The sequence below is a fragment of the Chinchilla lanigera genome, unplaced genomic scaffold (genome assembly GCF_000276665.1).
Source record: "Chinchilla lanigera isolate Chin_1 unplaced genomic scaffold, ChiLan1.0 scaffold00106, whole genome shotgun sequence".
Classification (NCBI taxonomy): domain Eukaryota; kingdom Metazoa; phylum Chordata; class Mammalia; order Rodentia; family Chinchillidae; genus Chinchilla; species Chinchilla lanigera.
The window spans coordinates 2,009,191-2,033,052 of record NW_004955507.1 but is presented as its reverse complement, the minus strand read 5'-3'; the positions used below and the strand labels follow the sequence as shown (position 1 = coordinate 2,033,052).

General features: G+C 36.3%; 1 long non-coding RNA gene across 2 annotated transcripts in view; it reads left to right on the top strand.

Moving 5' to 3' along the window:
- Positions 1-21,643, top strand: part of LOC102011343 — a 43,938-nt gene extending 22,295 nt beyond the window's left edge. The window contains exon 5 of one of the 2 annotated variants that reach the window (XR_264370.2): positions 20,701-21,643. This is a non-coding gene — a long non-coding RNA (uncharacterized LOC102011343). Of the gene's footprint in view, positions 1-16,500; positions 17,101-20,700 lie in introns of those variants that run through there. The other variant, XR_001231618.1, reaches the window with a different exon arrangement.
- The last annotated feature ends 2,219 nt before the right edge of the window (positions 21,644-23,862 follow it).

The following is a 23,862-nucleotide window of genomic DNA, read 5'->3' as shown; positions in this document are numbered from 1 at the left end:
TATCAAAGGTACCATCTGTATTCCAGTAGGTCCTGACTGATACACTTCATAAAACATTTCACCTCTATAAAATTCTCTTCATGTAGGGGCCAACAGTCAAGCTATAACTCTTCCTATGGCCAATCCCTTAATAAAATAAAAATGATGCTTCAAATAGCAAATTTATTGAGCAAAATTTAACACATATAAACTCATTTGCCATTAGATTAATCCACTTAGCAAGGTACTATTATTACCCTCATTTTATAGATGAGAAAATAGCTCATAAAGATTAAGTAGCTTGATCAAGTACCCATAGGTAATAAGTGACAGAGATGGTATTTGAACCCAAGTTAATCTAGGACACTTAAAAAAAAAAAAAATCTAGGACACTTGCACTTGTGTTTAGCCACAACACTATATGCTAAAAAAACAAACAAACAAACGAAAAACACTACTTTATGCTCCAGACTTGTCCCATGGTGTTCATTTAGCAGTGCTAACAGGTTTTAGGCTGTCAGTCCAATCCTCTTTAAACTGATCTCCACAGTGCTGTCTACATGATCTTTTTGAAATGTGCATCTGATAGTGACATTCCTGGGTTTTAAAAAATCCCAGTCTCTTTATCATCTATAAAATAAAATTCAAATTGTTGTCATGGAATATATGAAGGTTCTCTCTACCTCTCTAGGTTCACTTCCTGCCATTACCTCCCAGTACTTTAAAAATTATAATTATAAACCCAGAACCTACTCTCCTTTCACAACTCTGCATTTATACAAGCTGTTTCCTCCGCTCAGGATGCTCTTTCCACTCTTGTCTACCTGGTCCCCTTACTTATCCTTCATGACCCAATTATATAGTCCTCTGCAAAATTCTGCCTGACCTAGTTCTACTTCCACACTTCCACAAATACACAACTACACTGACCTACAAAGAGATGTCAAACATGTTATCATGATGTTTTACAATTTTATTTCTATCTCAGGCCATAAACCTTGAAGTCACAGTTGAATCCACTTTCTCACAACCCAAATCTAATCCATTAGCAATTTCTGTGGATTCTACCTTCAAAAGATACCCAGAACAGAACTTATTTCATTACCTTTACTGCTACCATAGGAATCAACCCACATATCTCTCATCTGGACTATGATAGCTTCCACACTGGTCTCATAGATTCTGCTCTTAACATTCTCAGTCAGTTCTTGACACAGATACAGATTCAGTTAAAACAAAATAAAACAAAAGACTATGCCGTTCCTCTACCTAAAACCCTCTGATGGCTCCATCTCATTTTAAGAAAAGCCAAAATCCTACCAGGCCCTATCTGGTCTGTATTCTACCACCTGACATTTTTCCTCTTACTCTCCCTGTTCTTCCTCTGCTTCATCTTCAGTGTCTTAGCCCCTGCTATCCCTTCGGTCCCAAATAGTCATATGCTCATTACTCATACTCTGTAGATCTTTGCTGAACTATGACCTTCTAACCTAGCACCAAGACTGTTATCTCTCACTTTTTCCCCTAAAATGAACAAGGACTCTCTGGAGAAATGGCTGATTCCAATTCTGAGGCAGGAAGTATATAGGATGAGACTGAAACATTTTCTTATAGCAGAAAGCAAGATCACTACAATCACTAGGGTCATGTCAAAAGGATTTATAAGTCAACCTCAAGTAGATTCCACTAAACAAAGAAATAAAAATTTAAGCAATAAAATTAATAATTTCAGTGGATTGAAACACATCACGAGTTGATACCCACATGTTCATAATGATACTTAACAGAAATTACTGTTCACCTTTGAAACAAAATTATTATTCTGAAAACAAGTAATTATGGTATAAGGAGACTATCAACACTCAGCTGGTCTTTGCGGTACAAGCTATACTACAAGATAACCAAATGGCTCATGAGAGAAAGCTTAAAGGATTTTAGATGATGAATAAAATTGGTAGCATTTGGTGCTATCCGTTACTTTGCAACTACCTAATAAAGTAATAAATCTAAGCAAACACCTAATAAGGTAATGAATCTAAGCAATAATTACCAGTGACTGCTAATATCACAAAAGGAGCACACACTTTCATTATTTATAATGTGTCTTATAATGGAAGGCATATCACACCCTTTCAAGTGTTTTGCAAAGAAAAATAAATAGAAGTTTCTAGACCTAAATATCAGTTTAAAGGAAATACAGAGCACAGACATGCTAAAGGACATTATAGAAATGCAAGTAAAATCTCACTCACAGGAAACACTGCAAAATAACCCAATTTACCAAATAAATAAATTGTTGGGAATGAAATTGAGAGTAAAGCACATAAATTTCTATTTAAAAGAATTTAAAAAGATAAACTAACTAAATGCAGTACCAGAACCTTGAAATTCTGATTCAAGCCACTTTAAAAGAAACTTTAAAAAATGGAGAAAATTTAAACACTAACTAGATATAATATTATAGAATTTAGAATTATAAATTCTTAAGGTATGATAATATTGTTATGATTATAGTTTTTACAAATCCATATTTCTGGAGATACATACTAAAATAGGTAGAGGAAATCTGGGGTTAACTTCAGAGGGAGTGAGATGCACATTAAACAAGATTAGGGATGTGTTAACAACTGTTAAAATTGGGTGACAGACCTGAGCTGGGCATGGTGGCACACACCTCTAATATTAGCACTCAGGAGGCTGAGGCAGGAGGATCATTGTGAGTTTGAGGCTGGCCTGGGCTACATCGTGAGTTCAAGTTCAGCCTGCACAACATAGTGAGACCCTATCTCAAAAAGAAAAAAACCCAAATAATAATAACACTAATAAATAAGTACATAAAATAAAGTTGGGTGACAGGCGATTGGTAGTAGGGTAATAGGTGCTATTCTCTCAAAGCTATGTTTGATATTTTCTGCAATAAAAGGCAAAATAATTTTAGATGAAAATGTGCAAGATGATTACAACAAAATAGAGGAAGCATTTCATTTTAGGGGCAAATAGATGAAAGAACTCATTTGCAAGAAAAATAAAAGTAATTCAACAACAAATTGATCAAAGCTAACAAACCATTACACCAGTATAAGCGAGAAAAATAATCGCTGTGTAATTCTTCTGTAATCAGTAAATCAGGCAGAAAAATTTAAATTTCCTTAGTTTTGTGAATAAGGAAGGGAAGGAGGGTTGAAGGCAGGGAAGGGGGTTGGAGAAAAAAGAATAATCGATATATTATAAATAGGTACAAATTCTTTATGATGAATATGAGCACTATGTATATCTAAAATGTACCAATAAGTTTTTTTTTTAATGTCCTTAGATTGCTTTGTGGAACCTAACATTGGGTATAAAAGTCAGGAATGGAAAGGATGGACATTCTGATCCCCGCATTGTTTCTAATTCTCTATTAAAACAGAAGTCTACTGACAAAGCTCGTGAAAGGAGGAGCTTTGGTTCTATGTATCATAAAATAAACAGCCAGACTAACTCTTGTACAAAAAGACTGGCTTTGCCAATCATAAAAAGCTTGCATTTATCCATTCAGCTTTATTATACATGAATATAATAAAATGTTCTCTATAATATTTGACATTCTGTTCAAAATGTTACATACTGTTGATATTTGTTTAAATAGAATGGTTGATTTCAAGATTAAAGGGAGACTAACAAGAAAAAAAACAATAAAAATGATACAGAGTTTCAAAACAAGATGATAAAAAATTAACAATGGTTTTTATATTGCATATTGTTATCTCCAAAGTGGTTGCTCAGATTACCAGATATAGGAATGCAAAATTGATCAAACAATATGAACATTAACCGTTCCTTTCAATGAACTAACAGAAATTAGTAGTACAATTATCTTAGCTACCTTGTGTGTATATATATATTTTCCCTTCCTTCTTTTCTTCTTTCCCCATCTCAGTGTTATATTAATTTGAGTCTCTCAAATGACAAATGATGTTGAACACTTTTTCATATGTTTATTTGCCATTTGTGTGTCTTCATCTGAGAAGTGTGTATTCATCTCAGATGCCCATTTTTGGATTGGATCTTCGAATTTGGGGGGGGGCCGATATTTTTTAATTCTTTATATGAAGACTGTATTTTTATAATAGAAAGAGTTGCATGCCATAGACAGAGTAAATTATAGTACTTCAGATCTGCAGGGGAAATGTTAAATACTATATGGCAATTAAAAACTTAATTTCAGAAATTCTTAATTATTTACCACAATCAATAGACTCAAGTTGTATTTTCTTATGTCCTTTATACACCAAGCTACTAATTCAGCACCATTTGGTGTTGGTGAATAATTACTCAACAAACCAAATTTGCTGTCTTACTTTGAAAACCATGTCATATTTTCCTGACATTACTTGACAATGTGCTTTGATAGTATACCAGCACTACACACATTTTAGCCAAAGAATGAGAAGTGCAAATAGGATGTGACCTGGAGTCACACTGTCTTCCTGTTTCCAATACAAGCCTTGGTAATCAGGAAGGAATCCTCAGAAATCTTAAGTTAGGGAAGCCCTTGAATGTTGCACAACAACCAGCTATTTCTAAAGGAAACTGTATGACCAAATAGTGGCCCTAAAGATAAACCTAGAACACATAGCAAGTAGCTTGAGAGTAGGCACTCACTAAAAATTTGCAGAACTGAAATGAAGACCCTAAGCTACAGGTAAACACTTAACCTAACCCCAGTGTTCAACAAAGTCTGTGTTGTGCAGAAACTAGTTTACATTAAGTATTTCACAACTGATTCATAACCACAATTATCTGAGTAAAAACTACTCTCCCCACTCTTCCCTTGCATAAGCTGAAGTCTACTACATTTTCTATTGGAAAATTTTCTTTACTATCCTACTACCTGTCAAAGTGCCCTGATTCCTCTAATTGGCACAGAGGTCTGTAGAGACAATAAGTGGACAAACATTTACTAAAAATTATCAAATTTACTGCTACTTCAAAAGGCAGACCCCCCCAAATGACAGTAAATGGGAAAAAAAAGGCAGGCCCAACTTCATAAGCTGAAGTTTTAACATTGTTAAGGTCAAAGATACTTATTTCCAAATAAAGTACTTGTGAACTATGAGAGTCCAGTAAATTTATAAACACACTCAATCCCTTCAAAATATTTTTAAGTTTAAGTATTTTGTTAAAAACCGCTGGCCTGAACTGCATGGCAAGACCTTGTCTCAAAAAGACCTAAAAAGTACAGATGGTAACATACAAGTGGTGACCAGAGATTCATGAAAATGGAATGAAGGTTGAATAGGTGAAACACAGGGGTTTTTTTAGGAGGAAGATAATGCTGCAGATTGAACCCAGGGCTTTATATATAACATGATGTTTTTAAAGCGACCACATTATTCAGTATGATACTAAAACAGTGTATTAAGACAATATGCATTTGTCAAAACCTATAGAACTTTTCAGCACAAAGAATGAACCTTAATGTATTTGTATTTTTAAAAAAATATTTAAGGTCAATGGATTAAAAAAAAAGGAATGTAGATTGTGACAAAAGAATCTGTTTGTATTACAGATGTATGAAACAACCTCATTGACAGGGTGGCAGAAAAGGGTGCTGACTTAAGTCATTCTGAAATCCGTAAGAGGAAGCATACAAAACATTACTTGATAAAGTTTTTCCTAAGGTTCATAGCTCTGAAAGCACTGTATATATATTGGAATCAAATAATCAAATAAGTGCATGACACAGTCTAGGAGTCAGGTTTCTCAGTGTTGAAGTAGAAAGTTACAGACAAGCATAAAGGAATGTCTAGAATGATCCATGCAGTAATACATGAGAGTCAGAGATATCAGTACTAATTCATGTTTAGCTTAAGTACATACTTGTGTATACATATAGCAATATTTAGAGTTGGGTATATATGCAAGGGTTAAAATACAGATGTACTCGCCTGTGCTGTCAGCTGGAAGTGTCTACAAAACAATGATGTCTCAATAGCAATAAGCATACCTAGCTCCTAGATCTTCATTTCTAAAACCATTCTCCAATGGAAGAAACCAGAATTTCCCAGAGAAACAGTTGATTCTCAGACTGGGGCAGGAAATGTGCAAGACAAACCTGGATTATCTTATAGTGCCAGAAAATAAGAAAGTGATAAAAAAGGGGAAAATTATAAAATATGTCAAAATGATATAGAAGGCAACTGCAAGTTTCTAATGGCCAAAAATCAAACAATTTGAGGATCAAAATAAAGCAGGTTTCAATTATAATATAAATATTCACGAGTTTATATGGCTATAAATTATCTATTTATTAAACAGATCAATTATTAAACAAACAGATGACAGCCAATAGATAAATTCCTACATGAAAATTTCAAATAATTTATGTAGGTGCTCTGCCCTCTAGGACATTAGGTCTAATTTGCCACTCCTTAAGTGTGGCCTGCACACAAAAATTTCTTTTCAGAAAATACAATACAAAAAGAGCTTAAGAAAGAATGACTTTCCAGTGCAAAAACATAGCAACAGTAAGTCATGTTGCTAATATTTAACTTACAATATGATGAAAATAGCACTTTACCTCTGTGGTTTTCCTCAAAAATAAAATATATAACCCCAATATAATTATGAGATCTCTATAGAAGGACATTCTATAATACATTCAGGCCAATATTTCTTAAGACTATCAGGGTCCTCAAAAGTAAAGTCTGAGAATTTGTCACAGCCAAGAGGAGCCGAAGGAGATACAAAGATTACATATAATGTGGGACCTTAGAACAGAAGAGGACATTGGGTAAAACTGACTAAAGTATGGGATTTAGTTAACACTGATGTATCAATCTTGGTTCATTAACTTATCAAATATACTACACTAATGTGAGATTGTAATAACAAGGGAACTGGGTATGGACTATATGGGAAGTTTACTGTCCCATAGTCTATATGGGAACTTTACTGTCACATCTTTTCTATAAATTGAAAACTATTCTAAAATTAAAATTTCACGTGAAACACATTAAATTTAACATTTTATAGATGTTTAAGTGCAGTTGTTATACTGAAACCTCTCGTTGAAGCACATCTTTATTTAAGTAACTACTAAAGGTACATCATTTTTCATTTGTTACACATGATTTTTATTTGAACAGAATTTGTTGTACCCATATCCCAGCAAAGCAAGGTTAACAGGCTGTGTGCCAACACATACAAATAGCTTTGTTCTACTCAATGTACTCAAATCTTTCCATTCTTGACACACATATGCCCACTGGCTGGATGAAAAGTCTCTAAGTTGATTCTCTACTGGCTCAAAAAATGTCCAAATGAATACAGTGGCAGGAGTCAGAAACTCGGGGTTGAGGCGCGGCAGGAAGGTGTACCACCCGCCAGTTCCCGGACTTGAAAAAAATGACAAAAGGAAGGAAAAGGCCTAGGCTACTCCAGACAGGGCCACCCTTATATGGAAAAATTGCCTCAGAACTTCAAGTAGCTATGAGATGGAGAAAAACTGGTGTTACACAAAATTTACCACACACCAATCCTAATTGTCCCCCAAGGTTATCCTTTCCAAACAATTGAACTTCCAAAGGGCATAAATCTCTGCCTTCTACTTATGGACACTGTTGGTCACAGGAGGCAATGGAAAGTTCTGAAAAACACATGGTCCTAGAATCCTTTGTGGATGACCTTAACAGCATGGTTCACACACTGTTTCTGAAGACAATAGCAGGCCAGCCTGTAGCAGGAAGTATAGTAGGCCAGAATACCAGGCCAGCCTATAGCAGGAAACCCATTTGTTATTACTAATTCCTCTACCTTTGCTGAGATCAGCTAAGGGTGACAAACCATTGAGAAAATCACAAAATTAGGCCCTCTGTTTTTCTGTACATTAGGCTCTTCATCCGCTGGGCCTGTAAAGCCTCAAGATATAAGGAAACAGGAAAAAAATAATACAATTTTCAGACTTTTGAGACATAGCTTATAATTTTCAGACTTTTTCAACTTAGGTCACATGGTTGTCACAGTTCATCCTTCGTGGTCTGGTTCAAATCTGAAACCTTTTATTAAAGTCTCCCAGTTTACCTTCTCTCTTCCCAATCCTAAAAGTACAATTAGCTTCTCACAAGTGCCAAGCAAGGTACTTAATGCCCTCATTGCTAGCTTTTCATAAGGAATATATTTCATATATACAATCCACAATATGACTTAAAATTCTTGAATTACAGTGTAAATTATTTTTGCTCCTCCTAGTTCAAGTTCTCCCATATCCTAAAGCACCTAGTTCACTGTTTTTAAATGTATAAATATCTGATCTTGATTGACCACTGTGATCTCCCCCAAATAACCATAAGAAAAATTAAATATATTGTAAGTCAGATCTTACTTTTATGGCTAACAAATCAAAATAGCCAGGAGGGCATCATGATTATTTCTAGCCTACTGATAATGTCTTGGTCTGAGGTAAGAAAAACTAGGTCTTTTCCCTCTCCCAAACAGGATTATGCATGTCACTGATCAATTTTGCCTTTCTTGACCCTGGCTACATACAACTCTTGGTTTCTAAGCTGACTGCCCACCCTTTTAGCTATGGTGCAGGAAAGTGATGTATCTACAACTCGGGAGAGTAACTCCTGATCTGATGAAGCAAAAAGTGCCCAGCCATGTACATTCAGTGCAGTACTGGCTTCCTTTATCTTTTGTGGGGGGCTGGGTTTACTTACTGTCTTCCTTTGTTAATATCTGATGTGTCCCCATTTTGGAAAAAGATGACATGTATTTTTAGTTGAACCCTTAGCATTGGAAAATATAAGCAGGCATAAGATGTTAACATAAAACATTTTTTTTCTAGTCATTAGACTATCATGTTACAACAGAGGTTGCAAGGGTTGATATAAAATAGTGCCTTGATTTTTGTGTGCAAAATCTTCCTCTGATAAGTATCATGCATACATGCACTTATTTAACAAACACTCGCTGAACACCCATGTCCTAGGGACTTTTCCAGGTATCAGGACCCTCTCCTAATCTTCCTTTTCCTTCCCTTCCCTTTACTTCCTTTTCCTTCCCTTCCCTTTATTTTAACAGAGGTTGGGCCTTAACTCATAAGGCCCAACCTCTGTTAAAATTATTTCCAACAGTTTTTGTGTGCTTTTTTAACAAAGTCGTGGTGAAACTCAAAACCTCCACATGCCTAAAGGTATGACACATTTGTAAGTCAAACATTTCTCCTTCAAATGTGACCATTTTTTGTACTTACAGATCTCTTGTTTCTCTCAAAAGAGTCTTCATCATTTTGTCACCACTTCACAAAAGACCACCTTCTAACACTCTAGACCAGACATGTGCCAGAAACCCGATGAAGATGGGAGGTCTAAAAATGCCATCAGGCCAATATTTTCACCGTTTCTAAGATGAGATAAGGAGGAGAAAAGAACATTGTAGAGAAGAAAAGAGTTAGGAATTCAAATAAATAAAAATGCTGTTTTGCAATCACTGCTAGTTAGAACAAAACTCAATTTCAAGTCTAGTCATTTCAAATAAACATAAAAATAAAATTATTTAGAATGAATTTTCAGATTATGTGCATAACCCAAACTTTGGGAAATTTAAACTTTTTTTATTTCTCATAACTGTCTCTTTTCCAGAAAACTTGCTGCATTTTTAAATTATACTTTTAGTTTTATCCTTGCCAAGTGCCTCTACTTGTTCTATGTACCACTTATCCAACATGCAAAGATTTACTTTTGAGATCATTGCTTAATATTTCATTCCTCCACTAGACAAGCTCCATGACAGCAGGAACCATTCTCATTTTGTTCTCCACTGAATACTATTTTTTTTTTTTTTTTTGGTACCAGGAATCGAACTCAGGACCTTCTGCTTACCAGACAGGTGCTTATGCCACTGAGCTATATCCCCAGCCCTCCACTGAATACTAAAAAGTACAAAGATCCTCTATGCTATAAGGGATCAGTAAATTTTTGTTGAAAGAAAGAACCAAAATTACTTTGCCTAGCTCCTCCAGTAAGTCCCTCTTTATATAACTAGGTCCACCACTTTATTTCAATATTGTAAAGCAAAGCTTGGTTTGACTTCAGTAGACTCAACTGGAGGCTTTCATGCACACTACTCAGGGTAAATACATAGTATATACACTGCATTGTTTTTGGTATCAAGAACAAGACTAAGCCATGAAATTACCTGGAATGACTACATTATACTGACAAGAGGAGCAATAAATTGAATTCTATTTTTTGGTACTTCTCAGTCATGGAAGGTCTGGAAGTTTGAGGCCTAAGTTCCTAGGCCTGTCTCTGGGCTTCCTGTGTGTACAAGTAAAGTATATTTCAGAAACCCAAGGGCCAGGCTGGGGATTTAGCTCAGCGAAACAGCGCCTGCTTGGCAAGTGCAAGGTCATGAGTTCGATTCCCGGTACCGGAGAAAAAACAAAACAAAAAAAAGAAACCCAAGAGCCATCTGCTCACAAAATGATGTAAGGCTTGGCTACCAAGAGGGCAGCTACACCACAGAACAATGTGCACAGAAATGGTAAAAAGATCTGAAGGGATATGGGTGCAGCACTGATAAATTTGTGGTAGGTAGCCTTGAAATATATATATCACTATGTTTGTAAAAAAGAAACTGCTTATGTACATGATGCACAAGTATGAAAAAAGGTGGATAAGAATCCTCTAAGGAGCAACAAAGAATAGAAATAATTAGCAGGGTAGAGATTATCAGGTTTTCTTTGTACATTTTTATATATTTCTACTCTTAAACATTTTAATAAAAAATTTAAGAGAGCTGGGTGTGGTGGTGCACACCTATAATCCCAGCACTTGGGAACCTGAGGCAGGAGGACTGGTGAGTTTGAGGCCAGCCTGGGTTACAAAGTGAGCTCAAGACCAGCCTGTACTGCATAGCGAGACCTTGTCTCAAAAAGACAAAAAAAAAAAAAAGATTAAGAGAAAATATCAGCTAGAAACTTTTGATATGTATACCATTCTCATACAAAAATCCTCAACACATGAATTGGTCACACAAATCTCTGGATATTTCAAAAAATTTCCAGTCCAGCCCACAAAGTATGCAACAATCCCTATTGCTTTACAATCCATTGTTTGTCCCATAATAGTCAATTTTCCTCATTAAAAAAAGTTTAGTTTTTGCTGAATTAAAAGCTAACTGGAAATCTAGAATCAAATTAAAATTTACCTACTATAAGTAATATGTGAATTGGCAATCAGATATAAAAATATCTTCCATGATATACTAAACATGCCCATATAAAATAACAAACGCAGAATAAGATTCTCTGGAAATGAACAGATTTAACATGGATTGCAAGACATATTAAAGTTCAGAACATTAAAAATCTATTCTCATCAAGTGTTGTAGAATCAAGGAAATGCCTATTACATGTAGGAAATGTCTGTAAGCCAAGTCAATTGTCCTTTATGGTTTTTTTTAGAAAAAACAAAAAAACAAAAACAACACTAGAAATTGCATCGAGGCCTCTGCTATACCTATAGTACAACAAAGGGAAAAATACTAGTTGACAAAGATGTGGCTGAGTCCAAAGGTAGAACAAAGTGATCTGTGCCCTGTGCACCATCATGACACTATGTGTTTTCTGCCACCAGTATCCAGAGTTTAGGCACGATGGATTGTAGAGTATGTTCAAATGTGAAATAAGACTAGAGAAAATAGAATAGAAAATATTTTATTAACATTCTAGTAACATATAAATATTTACTGCATGTACAATTATTTGTTACTGCACTTCTCATTATGAAATGGGAGAAAGCCCCTTTTCTATTTAACTGCACTCCAGGTCCAGTCAGGGAAAGATTGTGGAGAAGAGACCACAGTGCTCTCAAAAAGCAAAGTGTCATGATTTATTAAAGCACTTCACTGCTCAGCCCCAACTAAAATCCCTGTTATAGTCTGTCTTTTATTCCAATTACTTACACATGGAGCAGATTTTATTTAATCCACAAAATTCAAGTGTCCAAAAACTTTTGCTATCTTTGTTTTCTTGATATCAATTTAAATCCATCTCAAGTCTCTCTCCTTTAAAGCTGCCAAAGAATTCAACCTCAATCATTATTGGGGCCCCGTACTTTCATATAGGAATTAAGAGAAGTATATGTATCAGAAAATGTGGGCAGGGCCAGGTATGGTGGCGCACACCTGTAATCCCAGCACTCTGAAGGCTGAGGCAAGAGGATCACTTTGAGTTGGAAGCCAGCCTGACCTGCATAGAGAAATCCTGCCTCAAAAGTACAAAAAAAGAAAAAGAGAGAGAGAAGGAAGGAAGGAAGGAAGGAAGGAAGGAAGGAAGGAAGGAAGGAAGGAAGGAAGGAAGGAAGAAAAAGACAGAAAAAGAGAAAGAAAGAAAGAAAGAAAGAAAGGTGGGGTAGGGTTTCTAATTTCTTCTGATATTCTCACTTCCCAGTCTTTCTGTTTCAGTGCTAAGGGGCAGTGGTGAGGGCCCTTTATCTCAGCTGGAACCCTGCTGCCTAGAGTGGAACATCCTTAAGATCCCATGTAGCCACCAGGATAAGACCACAAACACAACCTAGGGTCCCCCCTACCCACAGGCCAACCTTTCCCGATGCCCCAGAATATTTGCTCTTTCCTGACCATCTGTTACCTCTTTATTCTTTGCTATTACTTTAGCGCATTTTGCAATTTCAGTAATGCGCCAGGATAGAATTAAGAACCCACAATAATTAACATCTTATCAAAGCATTTTGCCACCCATGTTTGTGTTGTAATTTCTTCTCACCTAAAATTTCCTTTCAGTTTTCACCCCATTCCTCCTTACTACTGGACTTGAAATTACATAGGAAAAGGAAAATTTATTGTTCATTTTAGTTTCCTCTGAAATACCTAAAATGGGAATTTTTCAACCACTGTACTTGAGAGTATAAATCCCTCAGCATTCCCTCCCATGTTTTTGATATGCAAAAAGAAAATTTATATTTTTGCTATAATCAAGTATACACATTGTCACAGCAATGCCTGGGATGAGCAGTGAAGCAAGCCAGGCAGCCTGGCATAGACTGGGTTTACTGCAACTAACGAGTACAAGTGTGTCATCATATCTGTACTACTGAGAAACTGCCAGAACTGTGCCTCCAAGGAGAGCTCAAACGGCAAACCCAGCCCTTCTCTAACAGCAGTCATCAAAAGAGGAGCCCAGAGACAATTCCAGTGCATTTGTCGACATTATAGCAGTGACTGTACTGCAACAATTACTGGCCTCCTTAGTACTGCTTTCAAACACTTAATTCTCTGGCAATATGCCTCCCAAAAGTTACTATTTGATGTGCAAGGGACAATAATGTTCATTCCCCTTATTCTTTTCTTCCTAACTAAAAGATCTAATGTTTAGCCACCCAGCATAAAGACTACATTGCCTAGTCTGTCTTGCAGCTGTGCATACAAGGGATGATGAATCACTTTGAGGTGAGTAATAGTATAGACAGCTAAGTTAGGTAGAAATATTATAGGCAGTCAGACAGGGCAAGGCTTGCGAGGGAGTCAGTGCAGAAGATGAGAACACATCACAACTGCAGCTGTAGACAAATCCGTTGAAAGCCAGGCCTCAAGATAAAGACAAAATGACCAGGTCTGCATGCCTCCCTGATGGATAAGTAATAAACTGAAGATTATACTATAAGTGGTATCACCTGGTCCAGTGAAATCTAGGTAGACATCAGTCGCCCAGTTGGGTGATCTATGCCTTCTAAAAGGTCCTTGTTTTTTCCATGTACACTTCCTACTTGACCTGCTTCCCCCACTGGATCAATATTACCTAAGTGGCTGTACTTGTAATCTTATTGGCCGGTCACAGTTTTGACATATGTTGTACCTAAATCATGATTTTATACTCACCTTGTGATTTTGCTTTATAAAACTTCTTCTGTAAAGTGGGGTCTGTGGCAACCCGCTTTCAGTCCCCTCCTATCTCTCAGGAGCTATCGCTCCTAATAAATTTTACCTGCTCTTAACCTCCACTGTTCCTTGGAATTCATTCTTCAGTTTTGGAGAACATGAATTCAGTGTATCTGACATTTAACAGGTCAGGAGTTACATTATTGAGAGATATCCTACACAAATAAGAAGCAATTTCAAATAAAGCAAATCCTAAACAAATAAGAAGCAATTTCATTGTTAAAACACATTCAGGAAATAAATGTCACTATTTTGTTTCATTATGATTTTCAATTAGGAACACTTCCATGAGTGTTTATCACTGTCAGGCATATAGATAGATGTTAGCAGGCCTGAAGGACAAACAGCTGTCCAAAATAGCATGCTTTGCCAGTTACAACTAAGAAACAAAGTCCTCAATGTACAATATATTTATAATAATTTATATGACTTCAGACCCAAAGATATAGGGCTTCCACTTCTACAGCAAAGTCTACTGCATTCCTGGTTGCCATAGCCTACAGCCAAATGATCTCAGGAAAGAAACTGGTCTTTTTTGTTTGTTTGTTTGTTATTGTTTTTTTTTTTTCTGGTACCGGGAATCAAACTCACGACCTTGTGCTTGCCAGGCAGGCACTGTGCTGCTGAGCTAAATCCCCAGCCCCAAGAAACTGGTCTTTAAAGACCCTTCCACCTTGATCTAAGACCTGATCTAAACTACTATCTTAAGTTTCTTGTCTGACTAAGATACCTGAGGGAACACTGACCTTCTGAAACAGACAAAACAAACATTTTGCAATTCCAAACTATCTTCCAAGTAAAATGTCAATAAACATAATTACTCTAGCTCTTGTACACATAAAAATGTATCCAGACTTCTATTAGAAGCAGATGCCTTTGTGGCATTTAGGTGGATAGAAAAAAAATTTTTAAAAAGCAGAAAGGAGACCAAAAAAATCAGGATTTTAAAATTGTACTTATAAGAAAAAACTGCAGCTTTAGGACACAAAAGTTACTCAAGCCTTTTTTCCTTCAGGAAATTCAATTCCTTTTTAAAAAAATTTTACTAGTATATGTTTGTAGTACATAATGCTTATTATATTTGTCATGAGGAGTTTGTACATGTACACAACACTTTTGTCCCCTTCCCCTCCCACCCCTCCCTGCTCCCTCCAACTCTTGTTCCCCTTCCCATATGAAAAAACTCTATTTTCATTTTTTCTTTGATTCTCTTTTTTAAAGCCTTTTCCTTTCCTTTCTTCCCCTCTCTCTATCTCTTGTGCCTCTTCCTATTTAAAAAAAGGTCTCCCTACTTCCTCAAACATGTACTAATAGAAGAAAATGCTTAATACAGGAAAAAAAAAAATCCTAAAGGCCTTAAAGACACAGTAAGCCTGTATACTGGGCTCTGGACCTGTCCTTTTCACCCGTAAATTGCACTTCCTCCACCCTCAAGGAAGGAGAAATATTAGTGGACAGGATATCTCAACTTGAAACGTAAATAAATGGTTTGCATTCTGACATACCCTGCCAAATGAGTTACCTGACAATCTGGGAATACGCATCCTAGATCACCTATCTTGAAAGCGCCTCCAAGGCCCCATAAATATACCCAACTCCAGCTCATAAAGTGCCTTTCTCTCAAGGTCCTATACTCTTTGAAGGTATATTTTTTAATTTCTGCCTAATAAAACCTTTTCCATGACTCTGATTGGTCCTGAAAACTCTTTTTCCGGGATATTGTGTACTCCGTGTACTGTCCCCCACAACACACACACACACACACACACACACACACACTGATACCAGGGGCTGAACATCGGGCCTTTATGCTGAGCTAATCCCATTCCTTTTATCTTTTATTTTGAAACAGGGTCTTTCTAAATTGCCCAGGCTGGGCTCATACTTACAGTTCTCCTGCTCAGCCTCCCAGACTGTTGGGATTACAGGCCTGTACTCTCATATAGACAGCACAACTGGAGGCTACAGGTATACTCACCTGAACCTAGGCGACACCCCAGGGCCAACCATACACCCTGCACCAGAGCTTACTACAGGGTGGCTGAGATAAGAGAAGCAAAGACCCTAAGCCCACACTGGAAAATTCTAAACCAAGATGCATGTGCACTAGACCTCCCTGCTTGACCCACACTAAGTGTTCTTCCCTGGAGCTCACTCAAAAGTTCATGCATACGGACTGCATCTTATACATACAATTATAACCGAGTGAATTATGGTAGCTAGTACGACTCAGCATCCTGTCAATCATTCTGTCAGTCATGCTCTGGAAGACCCGAGGGAGGCACTTTCAAGCAGATGGGATATTTAAACCTATACATCCTATGCACTCCATGGCTCATGCCATTTGCCTTTTTCCAGCAGGAGCCCTCTTAACCTAGAGTGTACTATTTTATTGCTTAATAAACTTTGCTGCTATCTCGTTACTGCTGTGTGCTATGTCCAGTTCTTTGTTCGTTATACATAAGAATCTGGGAACCCGTCCCCAGACCCCTTGGCCATGGTAACCCTACCACACCTGGCTTGAATGTGTAGTTTTAAATCCTACCTAATAAACCTCTTTATGTCTTTTACTGACAGATCCTGAAAATTCTGTTTCTGTGATGAAACGGCCCACCCCATGTGTGGTGTGATACAAGGTTCCCTATCTCCACTTTGAGGAGCTGCCTCAGATCCTGTCCAGTAATACAGCAAATTAGTAAAACTATTATCATTGGTCCTAAATGTATTACCATTGTTCCAAATGAAGATTTCAGTGTTTCTGTCTTGTTAAAATCAGGAACCATGAGATAATAATCCAGAGAAATTCATGAAGTAAAAGGCAATATTTCTTTTTTTGGTCTTTTTAAGACAAGGTCTCACTATGCAGTTCAGGCAGGCAGGCTGGCCTCGAACTTGCAACGATCCTCCTGCCTCAGCCTCCCAAGTGCTGCCACCCAGCCTGGCTAACTAATTTTTTGGGTATTTTTTTTTTTTGGTACTGGGAATCAAACTCAGGATCTTGTGTTTGCCAGGCAAGGTGCTTGTGCCACTGAGCTATATCCCCTGCCCAAGGAAATATTTCCTTTAGGGTTCCCACACCAATGTTGTCTTAAGATCTCACCCAGTGTAAAGTTACCCATTTATGTGGCCTAACATTTTCAAAATGGAACTCTGGGGTTATTGTTTTTATGTCTCTCTCTCTCTCTCTCCCTCCCTCCCTCCCTTCCTCCTCCTTCTTTTTCTTTTATGGTGCTGGGGATGAAACTCAGGGCCTCACACCCAGGCCCTTTCTATTTTTTATTTTGAGACAGGGCCTTGCTAAGTTGTCCTATCCATTCAAGAAAAAGTAGACGAAGGTGGAGATTTAAAGTCGTTAAGGAAACAAGATATTTTATAAAAATAAACAAAAGCTGTCATTCTTATTGCTGACTCTATTGTTTAAAGTTTTTGCAGTGGGTGGGAGCAGAAAGATTTAAGTGTAGGGAAGGAAAAGGTTTTGCCCTTTTCCTCAAAGCAAGACTACTTTATTGTAGTTCACTCTGAGCTGTTATCTCTGTTTCACTAGAAGACTCCATTATCACACCACACTGAGGAAACAGATACTGCCCTCCTGAACCCTGTAAAAAGCCTAACAGATGTAGCCCTTCAGGACTGACACATCAGGAAAGAAAGTTTTTGTAGATGCCTCCTAGCAAGGTTAAAGAAAAGTACTTTAAAAAAAAAAATCCTGTGACGTGATAAGCTATTTTCAATATGGTTAATTTTCATGATGCACAAATGTGCTTTTCTTAATATTTCTGATTGGTAGGAACTCTATTTAAAGTGCTAGACTATCTGATATGTTTAAAAGGAGAGATCAAATAATAGGAGATAAATCCAATAATATAATCTTGCTGGGCTATTATTTTTATATTCCCGAACTTGCTGAAAGTTGCTCCAATTCACAATACCTAAAATTATAATTGCCTTGTATTAGGATTTTAAAGCTTTCTAAAAGGAAAAGATACATAATTTAATTTACATAGAATATTTACGCAAATACTCTGATGCTTATACAACTGTCACTCCAAATGTGAAAGTTATAGACTGGTTTGGGTGTTGGCATCAGAATGCTAGGAATAACCACATAGGTACATGATTTTATTTCAACATTATTTTAAGGGTGTGCCTAAGAAAATCACTATAAAAATAAAAATCTGCCATTTTCCTGTTGATCTTTTTTAATTTTTTGTGGTAGTGAGGACTGAACACAAGGCCTTAATACTGAGCTATAGCCCCAGCCCTCCTCTCTTTTCAAATTCTGAGACAATCAGGGCGTGGTGGCTCACGCCTGTAATCCCAGCAACCTCAGGAGGCTGAGGCCGGAGGATCACTGCTAGTTAGAGACCAGCCTGGGCTACAAAGTGAGCTCAAGGCCAGCTTGAACTGCATAGCGAGACCCTGTCTCAAAAAGACAAAAAAGAAAAAAAAAAAAAAATTCTGAGACAGTCTCACTAAATTGCTAAATTGGCCAGGCTAGGCTCAAATATGAAATCTTCCTTCTTCATCTGCCCAGAGTGCTGGAATTAAAGGATATATTCCACCAGGCCCAACTGCTTGTTGATATCTTAAATTTTTCAAACTGTAGATGAAATTTTTAACACGAGAAGTTTTATTGAAGACTATAAAATACAGAAACACTAGATTCTGATCTTCCAGCATCTTCCAGGACCTTCGTAATACTGCCCTATTCTTGCTATCCAAAAAAAATTTTTTTTAAAATTTAAAAATACAAATTCCAGAAACAAAATAACAAATAAACCCACTGCTAAACATTTTTCTCATGGTGTTAAGCCTTACCCTAACTATTTTTCTAAATTTTACATTTCTACCTTCTCAAGAATGAGTTGTATTTTTCAAAACTGATTAATATTTGTGAGAGGTGGACATAACTTTCTTTTGGTTTTAGAAACCAAAAACCACATATCTTACTCAAACTCAGAGAAAATATACATTTGTTCATTAAAGCTTACCTGCTTCAGATATTTGTTCTCTTCATACATTAGTATAGTAAACCAATGTTTGATCCATACTGCAAAAACTATGCAAAATAAGAAAACTCCTAATCCCCTAGAGAAACCTCAAGGCAAAAACAAAAGCCTATGCTACAAAATAAAACCAAACTCCAGAGGCTCTGGAGCAATGGAGACAGCTTAGATGAATAAGCACCACAGAATGAAGAAGAAACATTTTTGTACAAATATATACAAGAATAATCCAAAAAGGCGCATGAAACACTCACTTTCCTACAGAAATAACGATCTGGTCACATAACCCCTAAAACAAGCGTGTGTGTGCTGCAGGGTAGATTTTAATGAACAGACTGCAATTCTCCCCTCTATTTACCCATTTTATCAGATTCTTACTTGGGGGCTCTCTTTTCCTTTTCATGGCATAAACCTTTGATCACAGCCGCCCCCCACAATTTCTACAGAAGATAAGCTTAGTGTGCCGTGGGTCTTTCTTTGTAAAGCTGCCATCTCCCTTTCCACCCTAACATGAGGACTAACTTCAAAACCTAGGCAGTCCCTTTATGATTTGAGTTATACTAAAACGAACTTTTTAGCAGGGAGACTTCAGGCTATAAACTTTATAAGTTGGTCCTATTAAACAATGATCTCAAAGCAGGAGTTTTTCAAATGGCATGAATCAAACACCTGCAAATCCTAACAGACAACAGTTTACATTCATCCCAAAGTCTGAGATTAAGAAACTACTAGCTGGTGTGCAAGTAGTTTCAACACTGAAGTCTGAATAAATTTGCTGCATAGACATTAAATATTTTGTTTAAGTATTATACGCTAAATCTTTTTCCTGCGTATCAGGAGAGAAATGGAGAAAGCAGAAACAACAGGCAAGAGAAGAAACAGTCTAGGTAACAACCTTGTGACATCTATACCATCTGGAACAAGGGGAGGAATTTCAGCATGGATTTCAAAAATACTTGGAAGTTGGTTTCTAAACATTCACCTCTACTTGGCATAAACAGTTTTTTTCTATAGAAGATATCTGACTCCTACAAAGAAGGAAGAAACCCAGAAAAAAAAATGGGTGGCCACTTGTGTGATAAAATGGCCAGTATTACAATATTACAGTCATTTATTTTAATGACATAATAGATGCCCTATAGCCATAAAGAAATTATCACTTTACCTTGCATTATGAATCTTTACCACACAGAAGAACTCCCTGAGAAATTAAAAAACTTTAATACTAGTTATTTCCAAAGATACCTTAAGCACAGTTTAGGTATTCAAGAAAATAAAGACCCTTGCTACCAGAAGCTCTTATCTACTGATTTTTAGGCTTACTGCACAATAATTTAAACACAAATGGGCTATTTCAGTAAACCTCAATGTCACTTGCTCAAATATTCTGTTAATTGTGGTTTTTAAAATTAAAAACAACTTGCTAACACAAGTACAAACTTTCCTAATTTTTACTACAAAAGTTACAGTTACTGAGTTTAGCTGATACAGCACTTCCTTAGGATTACTTAATTCTCCCATAGGCAGTTTACAGATAAATAACCTCATCTTATGGTTTATATCTTGCTGTCCCCCAAGAGCTTTATGCCCTCCAAGGAGGGGCTTTTGGAAGAAGACTGGGCTTTGGGGATGCAATAGCTGATTTAGTATTATGAGGTGGGGGTCTGGTCACTGGGGGCATGTCCTAGAAGGGTATTATCTCCCATGCCAGCTTCTCCCTTCACTCTCTTCTTCCTGGCTGCCATGAAGTGAGCAACTTTCCTTCACACAGGGCCTTCTGCCTCGCCACTGACCGCAAGGACTGCCACTTCTAAAGAATGAGCCAAAAGAAACTTCACCTCTGTTAAAGTTGTGGGTGTCCAGTATTTTGTCCTAGCTACAAGGGAAGTGATTAAGGTACCTCACAACCTTTTTAACTATCACTCAAACTTAATATCATTAAGCAACCAGGTTTATCAACTATACAATGGAAAAGAAGAAGCAACAGTATCACAAGGCAAAAAAAAAGCTTTGAAGGAAAAACCTTTCCTCTGTATTTTCACTGCATTTTCTAAGCCAGCGAGAAGAGCCATGATGATATTGGTTATTTAATCAATAAAGGTGTGTTGAACTGTCAATTAATATATAAGTTTAATGGCCTTATTAAATTTCTTAGCAAGAAGCTTAAGCTATTGCTTTCTTCTCTGCTGCTTTTCAATCATATACAGTCATCATGAGAAGTTCAAATCTACAGTCTAAACTGCGATGCACAGGGCACAGAGGTAATCAGGAGCATCCCCCTTTCTTAATCATCTTTTCCAATTCAAGAGTGCTCTCCAAGTGTATGAATGGCTCAGACATTACGACAAATGATGTAAACTACTCTTACACATACTGTTTCTATACTTACCTTTGAAAATACTATACTCTAAAATTCCTCTAATAAGCCCTCTAGAAAACTATTTTTCTCTTGAGACAGGTTTTCTTGGCAAAAAGTTGAATCTAATAAATTGTCAACCAAAATGAGAGTCCCATCCCAAATCACAGGTGGATATATTACTGCATTAGTTTCATAAAACTTGCAAGGCCCTATATTTTGCAAGTAGGCTCATTTACTGAACATATAAATTTTGCCAAATTTCACTTCAAATTTTTCAAATTTTGACAAATTTAATGTAGAAACTGGTGAGATAACTATATGATATTAATTAGCCTTTATATTTCATTAGGTCCTGAGGAAAAATCAGTATGGCTTATATTTTGAAAAACATATGTAGATAATATTTATATAACAGCTATATGGTGACTGTGTTTCTTTAGTTTACTTTTATTACAAAGACTATAGTGCTGAACCCTAATTTATAAATGACTTTAGTTGAATATGAGCATTAAAACCCTGCACAATCTTAATACTCTAAGTTCCAAAAGTCACTTAATTTCAGAAAATGTAACCATATTTGTTTGTGGAATATATTATTAAGAATTATTAAAGAATGAGTATGCTCACAAATTTTAAGTGAAAACGTTTATATTTTGTGTTTTGTTTTGTTTTGTTTTTTTCCAGTACCAGGAATCAAACTCACAACCTTGCGCTTGCCAGGCAGGTGCTGCGCCACTGAGCTAAATCCCCAGCCCCTATATTTTGGTTTTACAGTATTAACTCCCCAGTCTGGGTTATTGCTTGACACTGTTTATAAAAGACAGTGTTATTTATGTTATTAAAAAAAGAACTCTCAAAGGCCATTCACATGATTACTTTAGACTTATTTACAGGTTTATGCTAGAATTTTGAAGAATTTCTGGAGTAGTTCAAGTATGAACTAGCTTGACAGTTTGAAGCTTCTGGAGGTCACAGTTATTGAGGAGTTCATCTGTTTGCAGGCTCTTCCACCAGGAACCCCGACAGGGCCCAGGGGAGATGGGGAGAGTATGGAGAGAGGGCCCCCTAATCACTTCCACTCGTGCAGCAGCTGGGAGGGGAGTAGCAGCCACCGTGAAATCCTCCTAAAACTTTCTCTTACAGAATGTAAGGTTAATCTGCAAAGTGTGTATGTGTGTGTGTGTGTGTGTGTGTGTGTGTGTGTATGTGTTTAGTAGGTGGATATTAGCTTGCTTAAAGGCACAGATAAAATACCATGGTGGGAATGGGAAGTGGGGAGGTAACTTATTCTCACCTAAATTTAATTTTAAAAGCCTTCCTCTGTCAGAGGGACATCTTTAGTTCCACACAGATTGAGCTGAGAACACTGCTAATAGGTAGATAGGATACCTAGTACAGCTGGGGAAAGAAAAAGGGAGATGGGTTAGATTTACTCTGGAGCAGGAAAGGAAAGAAAAATATCTATCTTCTACAAAGTATATTCATTTGTCTAAATAGTTACAGCTACTTTGGCTTTAGGACATAAGTCTAAGTTTCACAGTCACAATTTAGTATGTCTATATTTTATTTATTTATAGTCTATAATAATGGCACCATTACCCCAGAGATAAACATATTTTTCTTAAAAAGCTAAAGTTTGAAAATTTAATTTGCTAGTTGTTTTATTTATTCCATTAGCAATACATTTCCAAATTTAAAATAATAAAATGTACATGACATATATTTTATTAACATTAAATTATCTAAATTTGAAATTAAAATATTAATTTTAGAATAACAAAACTGATATTAGTTATATTAAAGAATGGGCTTTATACCCTTCTGTTAATCTGCAATCACAGTGTTTTAATAAATGAGCTATCTACTATATCATGTGCTGCCAATTTACAGTTTACCAGTAAAAAAGCTAAATTTTTTTTCTCAGTATATGTTGACAAATAGAATGAACAGTTTAAAATAACTTCATTTATAGCATCTTATCTATTATTAAATAGGTCCCATCTTGAAATAAAGTATACAACCTCTTAACTTTTACACAATACTTGTATTCATGAGCATTATTTCAATTCTAGCTGGGAATACACTTAGCATTTTATTTTTCAAGCAGAAGTCTCAAAAAGTATTCTCTTTTCTGAAATATACTCTTGTGAAACTACAAAACAACACTGATAGTGTTGTATTTAAGCATGAGATTAGTTCACATATTATATAGAGGATTTTCCTGTTTGCTTTCTTACACTTTGTAAAAATGTAACATTCTGTATACCACCTTACTGTATCAGTGACCCTTGGGACTGATTCTCAAAAGGCAGAAGGAAAGAAGATGCCAAGAATTATTAAGTTTTCACTGGAGAATATTATTCCCTTAAGCTTAGGCTATCCGTGGAGTGGGGAGACATTATAGTTTTTATATTTGTGTCATGTTGAAATTATGAAATTTATGAGCTTGTTTAAAGACTTACACAATGATTCTTGCTATGCCTTTTCAATTTCTCCTGGAACTCCATAGTAACTATATTTATTTTTGTGCACATTTCTTTTTTTTTTTTTGGTTTTTTTTTTTTTTTTTTTTTT